Genomic DNA, 19,879 nt, shown 5'->3' on the forward strand with positions numbered 1-19,879 from the left:
GCAGTAAAAGGCTATATAAAATTGATCTACTTTTTCATTATGTTAAAGAAGCAAGCCACTTAAACAAGGTTGAACCTACATCATTGATTGTAATTTCAGAAAGCCTTTTTATTTCATTCTGCTTGACATTTAATTTACAAGAGTAACAGCTTTTAGATGGAATTAAGACCCACCCTGAAGGCCTTGGACCTAAGGTGATTACCTTGGACCTGAGCTGATGACCTTGGATCTGAGCAGACTGGCCTCAGTCTCCTGTAGAATCTTCTTCTGGGTATTTTTCTTTCCCCATCTTCTCAGGCAACTTCCTCCATCTGGTCCACTCCACTCTCAGCTCTCTCATTTTGTCTACATCCCCTTAACCCCATTTGCAAAGCACCAAGGTCTCCTCCAAGAGGTCATCTACCCTAACCCTTTAATCTGGGATGGGGAGGAGTAGAGAACTAGAGAAGGGATTCGTTTTCTCCCCTTCCTTATAGAATCACAGGACCTTAGCGGTAAAGCTATTGGACCTTTCATTTTACAGATGAGGAAAATAAGGCAGGCACATAAAGGTTATGGGACTTGCCCAGGCTAACACAATTGTCTAGTGAATATCTGAGGCAGGCAGAAATGTGCTGGTAAATAGTTAACAATCAGCTCTCTAGAAAACAACATATTCACAACATACCTTAAACTTTAATTTGCATTCTTAACATTTCCTCCATCACTTTCTTAAGGCTAGAAAATCAACAAAACAATAAATCAGACCTTCATTTGTATGTAGCCCTTGCCAGTTTCAGAGGTGAAATAGCAAACGCACTGAAAATTTAACAGTCAGAGGTAATTGTAACTAGCTATGAGTTACCAATGGCGATAGTATTCCTCAAATACAAATGTAAAATAGGAATACCTTATTGACCTGTACCATCAACTTCCTTAATTGCCCAAATCCTATATTGAATCTGATTTACATGCCAGGGATGAAGAAGCAGAAGCAGGTTTGCATCGTCAGCTGCATTTGTTTTTAAGCGTTAAGGCAATGACAAATCACATTGCCCATGAGACAGTGCAGTGTGGAGGGAAAGGCTCTCCTTCTTGAATGGGAGGATGTGGACTGACCTCTCAGCTACCTTCACAATCTTGAGTAGGTACTCACCTGGTGAGCCTTCATTCTCCTCATTGGGAAAAGGAGAAGGCTGGATTAGATAATAAGTAAAGTCTTTCCCAGCTTCTAATCTATGATCCTATGGTGAAAGAGTTGAACTCTGCCAAAATAATTCTTTGGCACCAGAAACAAAGCAAAGACCAGGTAACAGGAACTTTGCTGAAGGGTGCCTGATTTGGAAGGCACTGACCATTAGTAGCATAGAAATGCTAGAGATTAGCACCTGGTTAGTAAAAAGAATTAGTTAAAGTGGCAAGCTACCAGATGATGGACTGAGGGTTACAGTCTACTCAGATTGACCTTCTTCTATCTTTATTCTAGTTTTTACATCTTTTATTATTTTTACTTATATTTTGTTTTAATAATAAACATTTAAATAATAATTTGATGTATAATTAGTATTTAATATTTATATAAATATGTTTATATAATATACAATCTATTTGAATGTAAAATATTTAATAATAAATTGTTTAAATAAAATTTTAATAAATACATTTTATTTCTATTTATTATTTTTTATGTCTTGCTTTATTCTACTTGCTACAGGAACAATTTGTGATACTTTTACTTGCCTACAACTATGAAACTTTTTAGTTCACAGGGTCAAAGATTTATAACTGGAAGGGACCTCAGAAATCATCTAGTCCCACCTTGTCTGCATGCAGATAAGGTAACAGAGGCCCAGTAATGTTGAATGACCCTAGCAAGGACAAAAGGAAAAGGGAAAAAGAGATCTGAACCTGGGTAATCTGTCTTTGAATTCATTATAGTTTCTCCTATATCACACAGCTTTATGACAGCCTGGGATAGGAAATCATCTTGAAAGGTTTGATGTAATCAAGCTTTACAAAAATGAAACCATTCTTCCACATTCACAACTGATGAATGACATGAACCCAGAATGCTTCTTTTTAAATTCAATTACTTTAATGTCTGATAATTCCCAGAAGCATTTCTTTAACAGTGTTCTCAGAGAGAAAAATCTTCTATGAGATCTAGGAAATGGTAAATTGATGAATTTTGCTTGAAGGAGCTAGGTGTTTCATTGGATAGAGCACTGGGTCTAGATCAGGAACACCTAGGTTCAAATCCAACCTCAGACTTTTACTAGGTATATGACCCTGGCCAGGTCACTTGACCTCTATCTGCCTCTGTTTTCTCAACTCTTTTCTAAAATGGAAATAATAATAGCACCTACCAACCAGGGTTGTTGTGAGAATCGAATCAGGTAATATTTGTATTTTTGTCTCTGGCCTTTTTTTCTGGCTGTCCCTTATGCCTGGAATGCTCCTTCCTCTGCTCTGACTAGTTACCTCCCTTATTTCCTTTAAGCCTCAAATAAAATCCCATCTTCTGCAGAAAGCCTTCCTCTAGCCCTTTAATTCCAGTACTTTCCTTCTTTAATTACTTCTTATTTATTCTGTACACAGCTTGCTTTGAATGTATTTTTTTTTTTTTGCATGTTGTCTCTTCCATTAGATTATAAACTCCTAGAAGACAGGGATGGTCTTTTGCCTGTTTTTGTATCCCCAGCACTTAGGACAGTGCCTGACGCATAGTAGGCACTTAATGAATGTTTATTGAATTGAACAGCTAGTTTACTTCCTCCATTTGTTCTTCCCTAAGGGTTTTCCTTCCTTGGCTGCTTATCAAAGATAAGCATAGGACAGAAACTGTAGATCTTTATTATCTAGGCCAATATACTTACTTTGGCAAGGACAGAAGTTTACACTCAACAGCTGGTACCTATCAATGCCCACGCTGGGTAGTTCTTCCCCCCCTCTCCCCCTTCCCCTTTTAGGAGGGAGCTGTCATCTTAGTGCTAAGTATAACAGCATCACGTTCTGTGACCACAGTGATCAGGAAACCACTAGGGTCCTCCACCCACGTTAGGAATCTGTCTCTGGGAGAACAACTGTGTTTAAAGAGCTTCTAACAGATAGATTGCATAGATAGATAACAGATAGCTTAGATGACCACCCCGGGCATTGGGAGCCTGCTTTACCACTTTTAAATGTAAACAACTAGACACCCTCAGTGGAAGCACACATTAATCCATCCAGCTGTGCAAAGACCCGAAACCTTAAAGATTTAGTGAAGGCAGTCTATTTGCTAGGCAACACATGCAGTGACAACCCAGTTAAGATGTCCCTTTGTAACGTACAAATAAGCAGATGTCATTTATTTCCTTTTTTTAATTCAAGTCTGAAACCAATAAGAGCTGGAGACACTTTTAGCCTTCTCTTTTCTGGGTTTGAAAGGTAACAACCGTGGAATGAATCAGTCTGGTGCTGGAAAAGGAGGAAAGTGGAGGAGGTAGGCAAGGTGTAGGCTGATTTACACCTACTCCAAAGACAGATTATCCAATGAAAGGAAACCAAATTAAACTATTAGTGAATTGTCAAAGAGAAGGGAATACTGGAGAAAATTTCAAGGAAACAGAGGGACAATAAACACTAAAGTTATGTTTACTGATAAGCCAGTGAGAGACCAGAAAGTTCAAATGGTGCAGATAGGAAACTTCAATCTCAAGGTCTCAAGTAGGTTAAGACTCAATTAGGTGATGTAAATTTCATTGTACCTGTAATGCCTCCAAGGGAAGCTCAAAATAAAGCAGGTAAATTAAAAAGACCAATGTCCAGTGGCTTTTATCATATGGAAGTTTCTCACTTAATCATAAGAAAAGATAACTGCAACTTCATAGAAAGCCTCATTTCATGACTAGCTTGTAGACCACTACAATTCAGCACATCTTTGTTCTGAGACCAGGAAAACTTAACAAATCGGCCCATTAACAAGACGATTGCCATCCTGAGTCTCTGTTCTCTTCTTTAACAAGGATCTCAAAGGCTAATACATACTTACTCTAAAGAACCTTAGGTTAGTGGAGGAAATGAAAGGCTTTAACCCACTCCCTTCCCACCATATTCATTCCTCTTCCCTTTCCAAGTCCTTTTCCTAGCCTTTTCCTAGAGTTTCTTAAAAAAACAACAACAATCCACATCTCTAGCCTCAAACCCTGAGGGGAAATGTGTATGGAAGGATGGAGTTCAATATCTCAGCTAAATTCTATCCCACTTTAAAAAATCCTTCCCTATTCCCTTTAATGTCAGTGCCTTCTGTTGATTATCTCATTTATCCTGCATATATATCTTGTTTGTATGTAGTTGTTTGCATGTTGTCTCCTCCATTAGACCATAAACTCCTCTATAACAGGGACTACTATCTTTCTTTCTTTGTATCCCTAGTACTGAGTACAGTGCCTGATACAGAACAGATACGTAATAATGGTTATTGATTGACTGACATGAACAAATCACTTACAATCATTGCTTGAAGATTTCAAGAAGTTATCCTTTAGTGAAAAGTAATATGGTATTAGTTATCAGTCTTTTCATTGTACTGGAGTGTTTCAGAATAGATTGTGGTTGATATAAAAACTGTAGGAAGCAAATAATTACATATCTTAACTCTACTGGTGCCAGGCATAGTTAAAGAATTCAAACTGAAGACAATCAGCTTTAGTACTTATAAAAGACTTAGGTGAAGAAAAAAAAACTCTTCATTTAGATATTTTTATGTCAAGACCCAGTCTGACAGGATATCAGTCAACCCTTTAGAGATAAAAATCTGTCCATTACTTGAAATGCCATCTCTTGAATTTGTTAACCTATCACCTTGTTACTACTCCTTCAAGGAAAGGGAAGATGATGGTTTAGTAGGAAATTGATTGGAATTGGGGGCTGAGGGTTGTTCAGATCACTTATTCCCTCTCAGTCAAGCCTTAGATGCTAATACAGAATGAAGGCAACACACTAACTTTGCTGGACTAGAGTTTGTACAGGTTCCTTTCACTCTCCATGTGTCTCATGATCTGTCTTTTCTGTATGTGAATAAGTCCAGAGGCTCAGGGACCAGTGGGTTTTTTGATAGTAGGAAGTACTCAATAACGATCTGTTGAATGAGGGAATGCTTCTGTAATGGAATTCTACATCACATACTAAATCTTTACATGCAATGCCAAATTAATGACTACTTGCAACCTAATATAATATTGTGGTATATTATAATAATTCTATACAGGAAATGTATGGTAAAATTGGACTATCTTCATTAGACTCCAGACCACCCTACCTTTGAGAAATAATCACTAATATAAAGACAACTGAACTGAAATCAGATACAGCTAAAATCACATTGGTATGTCTTGGGTTATAGGAATACCTAAACCTCATCCTTCCCCCTAACATATTCTGTAACATATTATTCTTTGGAGTTCCCAACTGGTTTAAAATTTCTGCATGTTGACCTAGAAGTACAGATATTGACTTCTAATCCCCAAAGTTAAAGAACAATTGATAATTTTATTAACATTTAATGTCTCAGTTTTCCTGCATATAAAATGTGAAAACAATTTTTTTTTTTTGCTTTTTGGAGGGGGCAAGGCAGGGCAATTGTAGTTAAGTGACTTGCCCAAGGTCATGCAGCTAGTATGTGTTAAGTGTCTGAGGCCGCATTTGAACTCAAGTTCTCCTGACTCCAGGGCCAGTGCTCTATTCACTGTGCCACCTAGCTGGCCCAAGACAAATGATTAAGTTTAATTAGAAGGAAAGTGCCATAAAAATATAAAATCACACTGTTAATGATCTAATAAAAGCTTTAACCAAAATCTTAGTTATTTTATGGCCTCAGTTTTCCATATAATAATAAGAATAGCTATTATAGGGGTGGCCAGGTAGCACAGCAAGTAAGAGCACTGGCCCCAGTGTCGGGATGACCTGGGGATTGAATCCAGGCTCAGATACTTAGCACCACACCCAGAAATAACTGGCCATGTAACCTTGAGCAAGTTACTTAACCCCAATTGCTTAAAAAAAAAAGAATAGCTATTATATACTATTAGAAATAATGTGGCCTCTACCAGTGATATGGTCTATAATACAACTGAGCAATGACAAAAAAAATGGGCACAAAACAAGGCTATAACATGACCCATTCCTACCTTTCCAGTCTTCTTACACCTTACACCACCCATGCGAGTACATTAATATTTCATCTAATTAGATATGTCATATTTGTTAGGAAGATTCTATAAAAATTATCTGACAAAAAGGAGAGATACTGGAGAGGGGGGCAAGTAGTATCCTTTTTGAGGGGTGGGGCAATCCACTTCAGGTAGCTACACTGCGCGTGCTTTTTAGAACAAGTGCTATCCACAGATAACAAAAGCAAAATTCAACTCATTTCCCTAGGCCATCCGTCCAAGACCAGGGCTAGAGTCACAGCTGCATGAGACAATAAGAGTGCTCATTTGCTCTAATGACTATTATTCCCCACTATAGTTATTGAATAGACTGAGCATCGACTTGATATCTGTTATTTTGGGGTTGCTATTCAGCTGGGAATTGGGGTTAGTTGGGCGAGACCTGGCAAATGCCACTGACAGTACTGTCTACTGAAGAAGACATGTCTAATGAAGAGTAAAACAAGTGCTTTTCTATGTTGGTGCCAGGTCAAGGGAAAATGGCCAACACCTTGGGATTTTTCTATTCCAATTGGTTTGTTTATAGGACTTGATTTTTAAAGTGTTCCAGAAATGATATTAGGGATTATCTAGTACATGTATCCTTTTCCCCTATGGTAGGTGAATTGATTAAGAATAAAAGAATAGCTTCAAATATGAGAATTACCTGAGGAAAAATCTAATGTGCCTTTACAATGGGCTTATTTCTTCTCTCTACCTGTTCCTTCTTCCCTAAGTGGAAATTCTATAAGAGCTATGTTCATTTGTGCCCTCTACTTGTCATTCTAATTGGAATTAAATTCAGCAAGTATGTATTAAACGACTACTATGTTTGAGGCACTGCATTAAGTGCTAAGTGTATAAAGACAAAAATAAAACATTATATTATATATAAATGTATTATTATATATAATTATGTAGCATATAATATATATGACTACATATGCAGATAGATAGACAGGTAGATAGATGATAGATAGAGAGATAGACAGACAGACAGATATGTATAGGAACTACTCAGTGTAGACTGTTACTTCTTAGTTCTGCCAACAGAAGCCTCCACTCTGGAAAAAAAAAATACATATGTAAAGTGGAGGATAGAAGCCACCATTCCAATTCTTATAGAACACAGAAGACCCAGACCACTAGGTTTATTCAATTAGTAAAAGGGGCAAACTGGATGCAAAGTAGTCCTTAATAAATGTGGGAGGAGTAAAGTACTTGGATCATTGGATTAAATAAGATGACACCACACAGAAAAGTGTTAGGATTGCTTGAAAGAATAAGACACACCCCTGGGTCTGTGACTACAGCAGTAAGTCAGGTGGTAGTCTTTTGAGAGAATTGTCTTTGGGGAAGTCTCTCTCCTCCCCATTCTACCATTAACTGGGTAATGACCTTATGAACTTCAAAAATTCAGAAGATCTGGAGTTCCCATAGGCATGGGTAGTAATGTCCACTAGAGCAAACTGCATCCCATAGCAGCAGTGGCTGATGTTGGCTTTTGCATCAGGAACTGAGAGATGTTATGAGAAAAAAACTACACACATTGAGAAAAGACAGCTTCAGGATTCTAAAATGGCACTAATCCTCACAGTCCAGCAGAGAGCTACACCTAAGGGAATTCTATGAAATCATGAAGGAGGGAAAGGATTTACAACAATCAGATGTGTTTGCCCATCTGCCACATTAGCTCTTTAAATTTGAGCCCACTCCCTCCTCCCTTATTGTTTACAAACATGCCCACATCTCCCCCATCCTCAAAATCCTTCCTTGATCCATCCATCCCTGCAAGTTATTATTCTATATCTCTTCTCTCTTTGGAGGCTAAACTCCTTGAGATGCTGTCTGCACTAGGTGCCTCCACCTCCTTTCCTCTCATTCTCTTCTTAACTCTCTATAATCTAGGTTCTGATCTCATCATTAAACTGCAACTGTGATCTCCAAAGTTACTAATGGTCTCTTAGTTGCCCAATCCAATGGTCTTTTCTCAAACCTCATCCTTCCTGACCTCTGTGCAGTCTTTGACATTGACATTCACTCCCTTCTCCTTGATATTCTCCCCTCTCTATGTTTGTGTGACACTGATCTCACCTGGTCCTCTTCCTTTTTATTTGACCACTCCTTTTCAGTCTGCTTTGCTGGATCTTCATCCAAGCCATAGCCACTAAACTTTAGTTCATTTTGGGTCCTCTTCTCTATCTGTACAATTTCACTCTTTCAACTCCCATGGATTCAATTATCATTCCAATGCAGATGATTCTTAGATTTATTTGTCCAGCCCTAACTTTTCTACCAACTTCTAGTCTCCTAACTACATCTCCAATTGCCTACTGGATATCTCAAACTTGATATCTCATAGACATCTTAAATTCAACATATCCAAAACTGAACTCATTTATCTTTCCCCTGGTTCCTGCCACAACCCTTCCCTCTTCCTAACTTCCTTCTTACTGTCATGTTTGTCATCATCCTCTCAGTTACCTAGGCCCACAACCTAGCTGTCATCCTCAATTCTTCACTCTCTCTCACCCCTAAATCCAATTAGTAGCCAAATTCTATAATTTCTACCTTTGTAGTATCTCTTACATATGCAACTTTCTCTCCTCTGACACTGTCACTGTTTTTGTGTAGGCCCTCATTACCTCACACCTAGACTATTGAAATAGCCTGCTGGTTGGGCTCCCTGCCTCCAGTCTCTCGCCACTCCAGTTCATCCTCCATTCATCTGTCAAACTGGCATTCCTAAAGCACAAGTCTGACCATGTCACCCCCTTCTCAATCAGTTCTAGTGATTCCCTTTGGCCTCCAGGATCAAACATAAAATCCTTTATCGAACCTATAAAACCTTCCTTTACTTGTCCCCTTCCTACCTTTCCAGCCTTCTTAACACCTTTTAATTACCACCACCACCACCCCATGTGATTTTTGATTTGATGATACTAGTTTCTTTTCTGGTCCTTAAACAAAACTCTCCATCTCTGGACTTTTGAGCATTTTCATTGGCTCCATGCCTAGACTGCTCTCCCTCTTCAGAGTCACCCCTAATTTCCTTGGTCTCCTTCAAGTCTCAACTAAAGTCTCACCTTCTGCGAGAAATCTTCCCCAATTCTCATTAATGTTAGTGCCTCCCCTCTGTTTGTTATCTCCAATTTGTCATATATATTCTACATATATGTGTATGCTATAAATATATGTGCATATTATATGTCTTTATTGAACATAGTCATTCTCATGTTGTCTCCCCCATTAGGCTTTAAGCTTCTTGAGAGCTTTTTGTCTTTCTTTGAATCTCCAGTGAAAACCAAGAGAGGGGAGACTGAAGTGATTATTCCCTAGCCATTTCTCAGGAGCTCAGAGCTCACTATAGTCCCTAGGTGATCTGAGGATGGGGATATAAATGCTCTGGGTGGGAGGAGGGGCTGTGTGAAGACTTTTGCCTACTCAGTTGCTGATATGAATACCTGGGTCATGGATGGTTTATATCTGTCCTCAGGGTCTGATGCCTGGAACAGAAGGGAAGATACTGAGAGCTTGAACAACCACAGAAGACCAACATTTGAAAGGAGTGGAGTAGGGGAGAATTGGGTGATAATGGATGATAGGATAAGGTAGAGTTGCTTTGAAGACAAGCCCCACTCATATTTGCCTATAATGTGAAGTATGAGATACACCCCAACTTCTCCCAATTAGTATCCCCCTGGTGTTATCCCTAATATACAGAATCTCACTTTGGAGAACACTTCCCTAGGGGTACAACTGTGAGTGCTTTCTGCATTTTTTAAATAAAACTATATTTCATTTGTGAACCTGAGCTTTGTAAGGGAAGTTGGCAGCTACTCTTGTGGTGGAGGCAAGGAGGGAAAGAATGGTGTGCCAAATATTGACATTTTCAAGTTCTACCTGGGTGGGGACAATTTGTTAGAGAAGTAAAAGATGACCAAAGTGTACCTGAGCTATACACAGAATTAGAGAGCTTCAAGGAATCTAATAGATCATCCAGTCCAACCCCCTTCTTTTTACCAATGAGGAAACTGTGGTCATAAGAATTCAAATAACTTGTACAAAATCACAGAGGTAAATTCAGGATTCAAATTCAGGTCCCATGATTCCAAGTTTGATGCTCATATCAGGAGGAAGCCTCTGCTACAAATCTATGATATCTCCCAAGCAATCCCCAAAGCTTTCTTTACTCTGCTTCAGAGAGGAAAGGGCTGCTGCTGTTTGGTTTAAGGAGAAAATCAGAAAAGGTGTTAATTCCTGCAGCAAATGCCTGTTTTTATCTGCCTAGGGAATGTGGATGTTCAGGTCCATATCAGCAATCCATTTACTTAGAATGTTAAACAGTACCTTAGTTTCACATACTATGCTAACTTCTAACCACAACTGGCATTCATCCTGTTTGCCAGTGAAGCAGATGAAGTGCTAATTATTGCACTTAATGTAGAGAGATTGACCAAGCCCTTAAAAGTCTCATGAAAATTGGATATGGGAAAGACCTATTGGGTCATTTCATGCATTCCTGCCAGTTTAGGATGGTTCTCCACAAAATAGCTGCTGGTGCTTTGGCCAGTCTGGTTATAAATGTATTAAGTAATTGTATTTCTCCTGGGAAATTATTTCCCTGTCTAATTGGTCTCACAGTCAGGATGTTTTTCCTGATCAAATAAGCCTAATTTTTCCTTTTCTTGATTTCATTTCATTATTCTTACTTGTTTTGTCTTGTTCTCTGGTAAATAAGTTCCCTGGTTTTGATATTAACACTCCTCATATATTTGTTCTGCAAATGGTTACTACATGACACCTCCCTCTTAGATAATTTTTTAACTTTCTCTCATAAATCAGTGACTCTAACCCTTTAATCATTCATGCTGAACTTTCTTTCCTGTAATGGGTCTTAGGAAATGGAATATAGTATACTGAGTTCACTAAAGTGTGAGAGCTGAGCATACCTCACCTCATTATGCAACACCTTGTAAGGATAAGATTGACAGGTATTACTCATTCCTGATTAGAGACACCTTGGGTGGCCAGACACACTTTTCCTACCTTTTATACTCATTTGCAAACAAGTAGCAGTCATCTTTGAATTCCATTTTATCCTATCATTCACAAAATGGAATGCAAACCAAACAAAGGGTCCAAAATTTAATTTTGAATTCTTCAGGAGTTTAGGGCTGAGAGAAATAAAAAATGGGAAGCAAAGAGAGGACATAAGAAAATGGTATTAGAAAAAGTGGCACTAGAAAAACTTCCTGTCTCTGGCAAAGGTTCAGGAAGTAGCTATTAACAATAAATGTGCTGGGCAAGGATTGCTCCAATCTGATCCCATTCCACACTTAGGGCCTTTATCTCCTAATGCAGACATGGTGTTATAGATAATGTGAGTACCAACCCAATGAAACAGTGTGAAAGGACTATTAGGGTGTGAATAAATGACCCGAAGTAGAAGTAGCTATGAGAAAAAATTTCCCATAAAAAATTCAGGTCTGTACTGTATAGCAATAGTCTGTCCACTATACGTAGACTCACAGACACCCACCCACCCACCCACCCCACTCCCACACAGATGATACCAACAAATTTTAGGCAGAGGCACATTAATACCCATGCTTCTCTTTCTTTAACAACACTAGACCAAAGTTACTGATGTTATTTTACACTTGTACTTTTCTTATATCACTATAAATCATGACACTTCCTTGTTTCTGAAATGTGGGAATAGTTCTCATTGGGTTGATGGACCTTGTAGTGTGTAATATGGTGGGAAGCTAAATGAAAGTAGCATTCATCTTTATTTTATACCCTTAATGATGATATAGAATAGGAAATTAATGATATGGTAATGAAATCTACAGAAGAGTCTGTAAAGTATTGCAAACATCAGGAAACTCAGTTAAATAAAATAAATCAGTTGCAAATTAATTAAAAGTATAGATAAAAGAGAGAAACTGAGAATTCACTGGGGAAAATACAACTAATGTATGTAAAGGAAAGTAGTCAAGGACACAGATATGGGTTGCATCCCATTTTAATAAATGCTATTAGAATTTCCATCTCTGCATAACAAGTATATTTTCAATTTTGGTTGACAGACACTGTTGTGTATACAACAAAATCTAGTCAATGAAAAGTATAACAAATAACTTTATAGGTTACTAATTTCCCCATCAATCTATTTAATGAGATTTTGCCCTTTAATATCGTCTTTAAGTACTGTATTTGAATGTCTGTAAAATGTTAAGATAGTTTATCAAAATTTGATTTTTTTAAATGTACTAGTTTAGAAACAGCTTAAGTACTCTATCTCTTTATGTCTCTGTCTCTATTTGTCTCTGTCTTTATCTGTCTTGTCTCTCTCAATCTCTTTCAAATTATATTTATGAAACAGAAAAAGGATATGTATGACGTTCATGGAAAGAGTAAAAAGAAGGAAGAAAAAAGGAAAGAAAAGAAGAATGGAAAAGAGGAAAGGAGGGAAGGAGGGAGGAAGAAATAAATAGAAAGAGGAAAGGAGAGGAGAAGGAAGGAAGGGAGGTGAGAAGGAAGAAATGGAGTAAGGGAGAGAAGGGGAAAAGAAGGGAGGAAAGGAGGGAGGGAGGGAGGGAGGAAGGAAGGAAGGAAGGAAGGAAGGAAGGAAGGAAGGAAGGAAGGAAGGAAGGAAGGAAGGAAGGAAGGAAGGAAGGAAGGAAGGAAGGAAAAAAGGAAAAAAGGAAGGAAAGAAGTCACTTAAACTGGCTTACCTTTTCCATTTCTCATCTGTAAAATGATCTAAAGAAGGAAGCAGCAAACCATTCCAGTATCCTTGCCAAGAAAACCCCAAATGGGGTCATGAAGAGTTGGACACAACTGAAATGACCAATAACAACAATACAATTAGATTAGCCCTTCTTTACAGATGAGTAAACCAAGGCTCAGAAAGATAAGCTGACTTGTCCTCAATCAGAGTGTTAGGAAATACTGTGCCCAGCACTCAAGTCTAGGGCTTGCAGTCTTTGCTATTTCTGCTACCCCATGTTATCTTATAATATTTCTTCAAATACAATTATAACAAAGGGAGACAAAAATACAGATACAACAATATTGACTTTCCCAGGTTTTAGAAGACTCATAACATTCCTTTTTGAACATTGTGGCATGTTCCTCATCCTTTCCTCAGTTAATGTTACTGCTTACAAATACATTGTGCCCAGAACATTTGTTTTATTTTAGCAAAGTAATCCCCAGAAACTACTAATGTAGCCCCTTCTCCCTTGGTGTCTTGTAGAGCAGGTTTCTATTTTAATGAGATTTAAATACAAAGTAGCAATTTCAATGTCCCATCAAGTTGGTTAAAATTGGATTTTATCTCCATTCAATAGTGGGAAGGTTTGAAGCAAACAGCAATGTTCAAAGTAACCTTTGATTAATTAGGGATACAATATTACATTATTAATTTACAATATGCGCTTATCTCCCCCATGGCTAAGTTAAATTCCCATTCCTAATTAATGCATTAACTCTTTCAGGTCATTAAAAAAAACTTGAGCAAATCATGTAGCATTGGGTGGGGAAAACATAAAACTGATACTGGCAGGAAAAACCTCCAGAACAATTAAAACTGTAGTATTTCTTTTTTCTCTTTCCCTTTGGAACACCAACGTGAAACAAAAACGGAATAATCTAATCTATTATGGATGCTTTTGTGCCAGAAAGACATTAAAAACGTGTAAAGATTTCAGAAAAGAAGGAGAAAATGCCAAAGAAGTCCACATCAATCAACAATAGTGGTTGATCACCTATTGCGCATCAGGAAGGCCCTGTACCAGGTGCTGTAGAAGAGGAGACCTGAAAAGGAGCAAGACACGCTCCCTGTCCTCGGAAACCTTAAATCGGTCCCCCATGACACAAACACTGGCGAGCACCGCTAGGGGCTGTAGAGCAAAGGCCATAATAATTTGAATAGAACTTTAATATTTCTCAAAGTCCTTTCACATAAGTATTAAGAAGCCTGAGATAAGAGAACTGTTGGAGGTGAGCTGAGGGGCCAAAGCCACCAAGAATGAGATATAAACCACTCTATTTTATTTAGGCTAAGGGCTTTTTCCTAGATGGGGCAGGGCAGGGCAAATCACACAATTTTACTTCCTCCTTTCCATTTGAATACAGGTGAATTAAGGCTAATAGAAATATCAAAGTACAGTCTTGAAGAGGAAAGAGTTGCTTAAAGGAGAAGTAAAGAACAGACAAAATGTTAAGTGTAGAGAGGCAGTCCAGCTTGACATTAGTAGTTAGGTGAGGATAATTAAGAGCAGATAATTAAGATAATGTATAGAGTCACTGTGTATATAAAAGCTTCAAGGTCTTTTTCTTTATCTATCTATCTATCTATCTATCTATCTATCTATCTATCTATCTATCTATCTATCATCTATCTATCCTATCAATCTAATCTATTTCCTTCCTCTTTTGTCCTTCCTTCCTTCCTTCCCTCCTCTTTCCTTCCTCCTTCCTTCTTTCCTTTTTCCTTCCTTCTTTTCCTTGAAAAGGAGTCCCCATCAGCCCCACTTTCTCTCCCATAGACTGCATCCCTAAGTCACTGCCCCAGCTGTCAGCCATGTAGTATATCTCCCTCATTTCCTATATGAAATATACGACCTCTATGAATCTAAGCAAGGAATAAAGCAGCTAAAAAGAAAATCTACCAATAATATTAGCAACATAATAATTCCCATTTACATATCACTTTTCTCACAAGAATTCTGGTAAGCAAATAATACAAACATTATTATCCCCATTTTGTTGATGAGAAAACTGAGACTCAAAAAGGATAACTTGCCTGAAATCAGTAACCCAGAACTCAGATCCAGATTTTCTAAGTTCAAGTCCATGATCACTTATGCACAATATTTGCAACCATAAAAGCAGCATACAAAGACCAACTTTATTTTTGTTGTCATTTTTACTATTATTTTCACTACACCTAGCTCTTCCTTGCTTTCACTCAAGGGTCAACTTTATCTCCACCTTCCTGACCAGAGCCCCTCTCTAATAAAAGTGGGCCCTTCTTCCCTTAAACAAACAGATAAATGAATGAATGAATAAAGGAATAGGATAATTGAGTTGACTATTTTTGCAACTTTAACTTTCAGTATTCTATTCTGATGTCTCATCATAGCCAGAATCTTCTAAGATTATGCCAGGGGGGGATACAACCTCTGGTAAATCCTACCTAGACAGAAAACTTTGGGTTGTAGACCTAGGAATTAAACATGTGTTTGTGATATAAAGACTAATCTAGTCACTTCAGAGAGACTTAGTCCCAGAATATTGGTCATATGGTGCTTGATTTTTCTCATAGTAAAGTTCACAAAGACTATCTACCAAGGTGAAGAAACTGCAGTCTGTAAAATGATGGAACCCATCCTGAGGACTTCCCTAGAACTTTGAAGTAAGGAGAAATATCTTCCTTGGAAGGAACAGAGACAATTATTGAAAAATATAGTAGCTATAATTTAGATATGAAACAAAATTAATTTTCACATGATTCTCAATGAGGGCTAATATGTCAAGAAAAAATAATTATATTTTAGAAGACTGAATCTTAAGCAGGACAAAGAAAGTTAAAGCATTTTATACCAGGAGAGGCATTTAAAATGAGGCTAGGTAAATTCTTCACCATTCTTTGGGAACTATCTTTACCTGCTTTGTGGGCTGGACAGGAAGCCATATTAGACTTTTTCCATTTCTCATTCTGGTGATTCTGTGTTCCTTTGCCCTAGTTCAACTGCATGACATTATGCTGTTTCTTTTTCATTTTTTAGATCACCACTCACCACTTAATAGAGTCGGTTACTTAATTAGCCTGGCCAGAGCCTCCCACCCTACCCACGCTATGTGGAACAGTTGATGATGGCAACTTAATTTAAATTTTTGCTTTCGTGCTTTTCTCCTATCACTTGGAAGGAAGAGGCTTCTGGGTATATGAAAATTTAACGCTCAGGAGATCATTAAGAAGACAGGGTGATTATCATTGCTTTAATATGTTTAGCAGCAGACTAGGAAGTGAACAGATCTGTGAAGTTGATGTTCTAACAACCCCTCCTTTCTCCCTCCCCCCAACTTCCAGGTTTGCTTGTCATCTGAGCTAGCCTTGCCATGGAAGCAGCAACGGGGGCTGCACAGTATATGGTGATAGGCCTCTTCTAATGGTGGGGCTGCCAGCTGCTGTACTAATTTCTTACACAGCTCCATCAGAAAAGCCATCTGGGCCTGATGCTTTCCCTGATGCTAATCTCTTAATAGCTTGTTTTCCCTCCTCTCTGGTGATGGGTTAGTCCAATCTTTCTTGGGTTTCCTGCGATAAATGGGAAATTCTTCTAATCTGTGACAAAAAATTCTTCTGCCGCCTCGCTGCCTTTTATTCGCCACAGTGAAGCTTTGTGTGTTGTTACTTGGGGAAACAGAGGGAGGAAAGGTGTTATCTGTCTCCTGCCAGAAAGAAAGCTTCTGCCTTGCTCCGATCCTCAAGTGACACCAGCTGATGGTGTTGCTATTTATTTTCCTTTTAATTGGAATGCAAGGATCTTATCTCTTTATTACCCCCTTATTGTGACAATAACTGCTTTCGCTGGTTCAGCCTCCACAAATGCTTGTTTTATGTACTACAACCTCAACGTGTGCCCCCATTGTAAGCCCCCCCCCCATAAAAAAATCAATTGTCTAACAAATGAATGCCACTAAAAGTTAAGGGCTTGTGCCCCTTCCCAGGCTGTGGTCTCCACCGTGTACATTCCTTAGTCTACCTACTTTTCCAGGAAGTGGCCAGGCTGGCTGACTATTTTTGTTCGTTACCACCTGAGGTGCCCTGCTGACCTAACTGTTGAAGATAAATCCGGAGAGGAACTAGTGTAACCACCACTGTAACCTTAAGCTGGCCTCTGGGTGGCTTTACATTGTTTGGAGTGGGGGGAGGGCAGGGGCAGGAAGCATGTGCCTCCTCTTCCTCTTCTGGGGCTTGCCTGATGCAGGGTTTTGCTGACTCTGTCTGCTTCTCAGATCAGGAAACCTTCCTCAGTTGACCAATCCAAAAGATTTAGGTAGAAATCTTCATCTTTTGGTTACCCAGTGTCAAGACTTTCTCTCCAAAATGGTATATAAAATAAGCCTAATAATGTCCTCTAAACAAGGGGAGGGGGGTGTCTTGACCTGGGATCAACAGATTCCTAAGAGGTCCAGAAATAGATTTCAGGGGATCATGAACTTTAATGAGAAAAAAAATTACATCTTTATTTTCACTAACCTCTTACTGAAATTGAGTATTTCCTTCACTTGTTTAAAAAATATTATTCCAAGAAGGGGTCCATAAGCCTCACAAGACTGACAAAGGGGTTCATATCACACAAAAAGTTATGTATCTTAGCCTTAAACCAATGCATCAGGATAGGATGCCCACCAGCTAGCTATTGGCAGGAGTGAAAGAAGCCAGTTTATTCTGGGGTAAGGAAGGTGATTCTATTTCCTGGCTTTTTATCCTTTCAAAAGCAAAAGGCCCTTCAGAATTAAACAATTCTATCCCTATCTACTAAAGAAATTTAGAGTAAAGGTGCAGGATTAAATGGTGTGGTACCAGGAAGCCAGATCTGGATTTTGCCATAAGTAAAGTAATAATAAGCCTTCTAGGTTTAAAGTCTGGAAATATGAAAGTTAATCTTTACAGGGTTTACAGTGACCATGAGTGATACTGTAGGGACTGTTCCTCAATCAATAAACTCTATATCCAGTATTTGTTGTAATCAGTGTATATGTAACCAGTATTTGGTGTATGCCCATACCTCCTAAAATGTAGGCATCCTGCTGGATGACTTTCACAAGAGAACTCTCTTCCTGTTGACTGCATAGCCAGAACTGTATGCATCTTTAAATATGCCAGACTGAGACAGTCTCTCTTTCCTACAGCATCCAGAGAGAAAAAAAAAAAGTCTCATTCACTCATAGGAGGTACTTCATGGAGACTTTGTAGTAAGCAGAAGAAGGGTTTAACATGGTCCCAAGATATAGGTTTGGAGTTTGGGTCTTCTTTTTTTCCAATTTGTCCTGTTCTGGGTGAAGAGATTGTAGTTCTGGATCTAGGAGGTTAAGATATGGGGACCTTGGAGCCTGGAATTCCAAGTTGGATATTGTAACCAGTCCAACAGGGAAGACCTTGAGTAGCCAGGATCCCAGAAGGAAAACCTGGGGGTGGTTTTGGACTTGGAACTTGGTGGGCCTAATGTTATGTAGAAACTGAGCTAAACTATGAGCCTAAACTCCAGAAACTAGTGATGTGGGGAGTGGAGAGATAATGTCCCTGAGGTGTTAGGAGGACAGGTTTGTGTTTGTTCTGGCTACACCTTTGAAATAAATGTTATCTCCCCCAAAGTTCCACTTTCTGACTCTGTGGATCTCTCTGACACTCCATAGAAGTCTCCTCAAGCTGAAATTTCACTCCACTCTTGGACTTCTATCTAACACTAGAAGTACATTCCACCCCTGTGGCTCCTTCCCTAATTGTCTGTTTCCTCTTGGAACATCCATTTTAGGAAAGCATCCAGGCCAGCCTTGTCTTCACTCCTCTCCAGGCTTTACTCTCAACTTTGGACTTTATTTACCATGTCTCTACCCACAGTTTAAAGCTTGTGAATTGTTTTTCCCCATTAGAATGTAAGCTCCTTGAGGGCAGGGACTTCTTTCATTTCTGCCTATACTTGTAATTCTACTTAGCACTGTGTCTGGCACATAGCAAATGCTTTATAAATTCTTATTTCCATGGCTTTGTAAAATTTGATCTGTTAAGTAGTTAATAGAAATGGAATGCTTGAATCCCTTAAAGTGAGAAGGAATTTATGGAGGCTTGAGTCTATGGCAAAAGACTAAAGACACCCTTGAGCCGTGAGTATCTCTACCAAGGCATGACCTCTCGGGCCACACGCTGCTCCTCGGCCCGCCGGCGCCACCACCATGCCCCCCAAAATCGAGGAAATAAAAAACTTCTTGCTCACAGCCAGGAGAAAAGACGCCAAATCTGTCAAGATCAAGAAAAACAAGAACAATGTGAAGCTTCAGGTTCACTGCAGCAGGTACCTGTAACACAATGGTTATCACAGACAAAGAGAAGGCAGAGAAACTTAAACAGTCCCTGCCTCCTGGTTTGGCTGTGAAGGAGCTTAAGTGAAGGACTCATTCATTGTTACACCTAAATTAAAATGTAGGAGAAAAAAAGGAAAAAAAGACTAAAGGCACCCCTCTCCAACGCCCTAAGCACTCTAGAGAGCCTCTAAGGAGGGTTAAAATGTAACACACCTGGCCATTAGGAAGTGGGGGCCAGAAAATCATTGTTCCACCTGTATTATGAATTATAAGAAGATGCACAAGACAGAGAGCCTTCAAAGTTCAAAATCTACCTGGAACACATGGCAAGCACAAATGGCAAGGACTTTAGGATGAAGCACAGAATAATGCAGGATTTGGGGGAAATAATGATAATAACAATAATTATAATAATATAGCACTATAGCTATAACATTAAAGATCATTCACTATGTGCCAGACAGTAGGCTAAGTGCTTTACAATTATTACTTCATTTGATCCTCTTAACAACCCTGAGATGGAGGTGCTATTATTATCCTCATTTTACAAATGAGGTGGGGCAGTTAGGTGTATAGTGGATAGAGTGTCTGGCCTGGAGTCA

General features: G+C 38.8%; 1 pseudogene; it reads left to right on the plus strand.

Moving 5' to 3' along the window:
• The first annotated feature begins 19,089 nt into the window (after positions 1–19,089).
• On the plus strand, positions 19,090–19,419 carry LOC138166464 (large ribosomal subunit protein eL38 pseudogene; annotated as a pseudogene).
• Positions 19,420–19,879: the final 460 nt, after the last annotated feature.

The sequence above is a fragment of the Petaurus breviceps genome, unplaced genomic scaffold, assembly GCF_028583685.1.
Source record: "Petaurus breviceps papuanus isolate PSGF00001 unplaced genomic scaffold, PetGlider_PUasm1.0 224, whole genome shotgun sequence".
In the NCBI taxonomy this organism is placed as follows: Eukaryota; Metazoa; Chordata; class Mammalia; order Diprotodontia; family Petauridae; genus Petaurus; species Petaurus breviceps.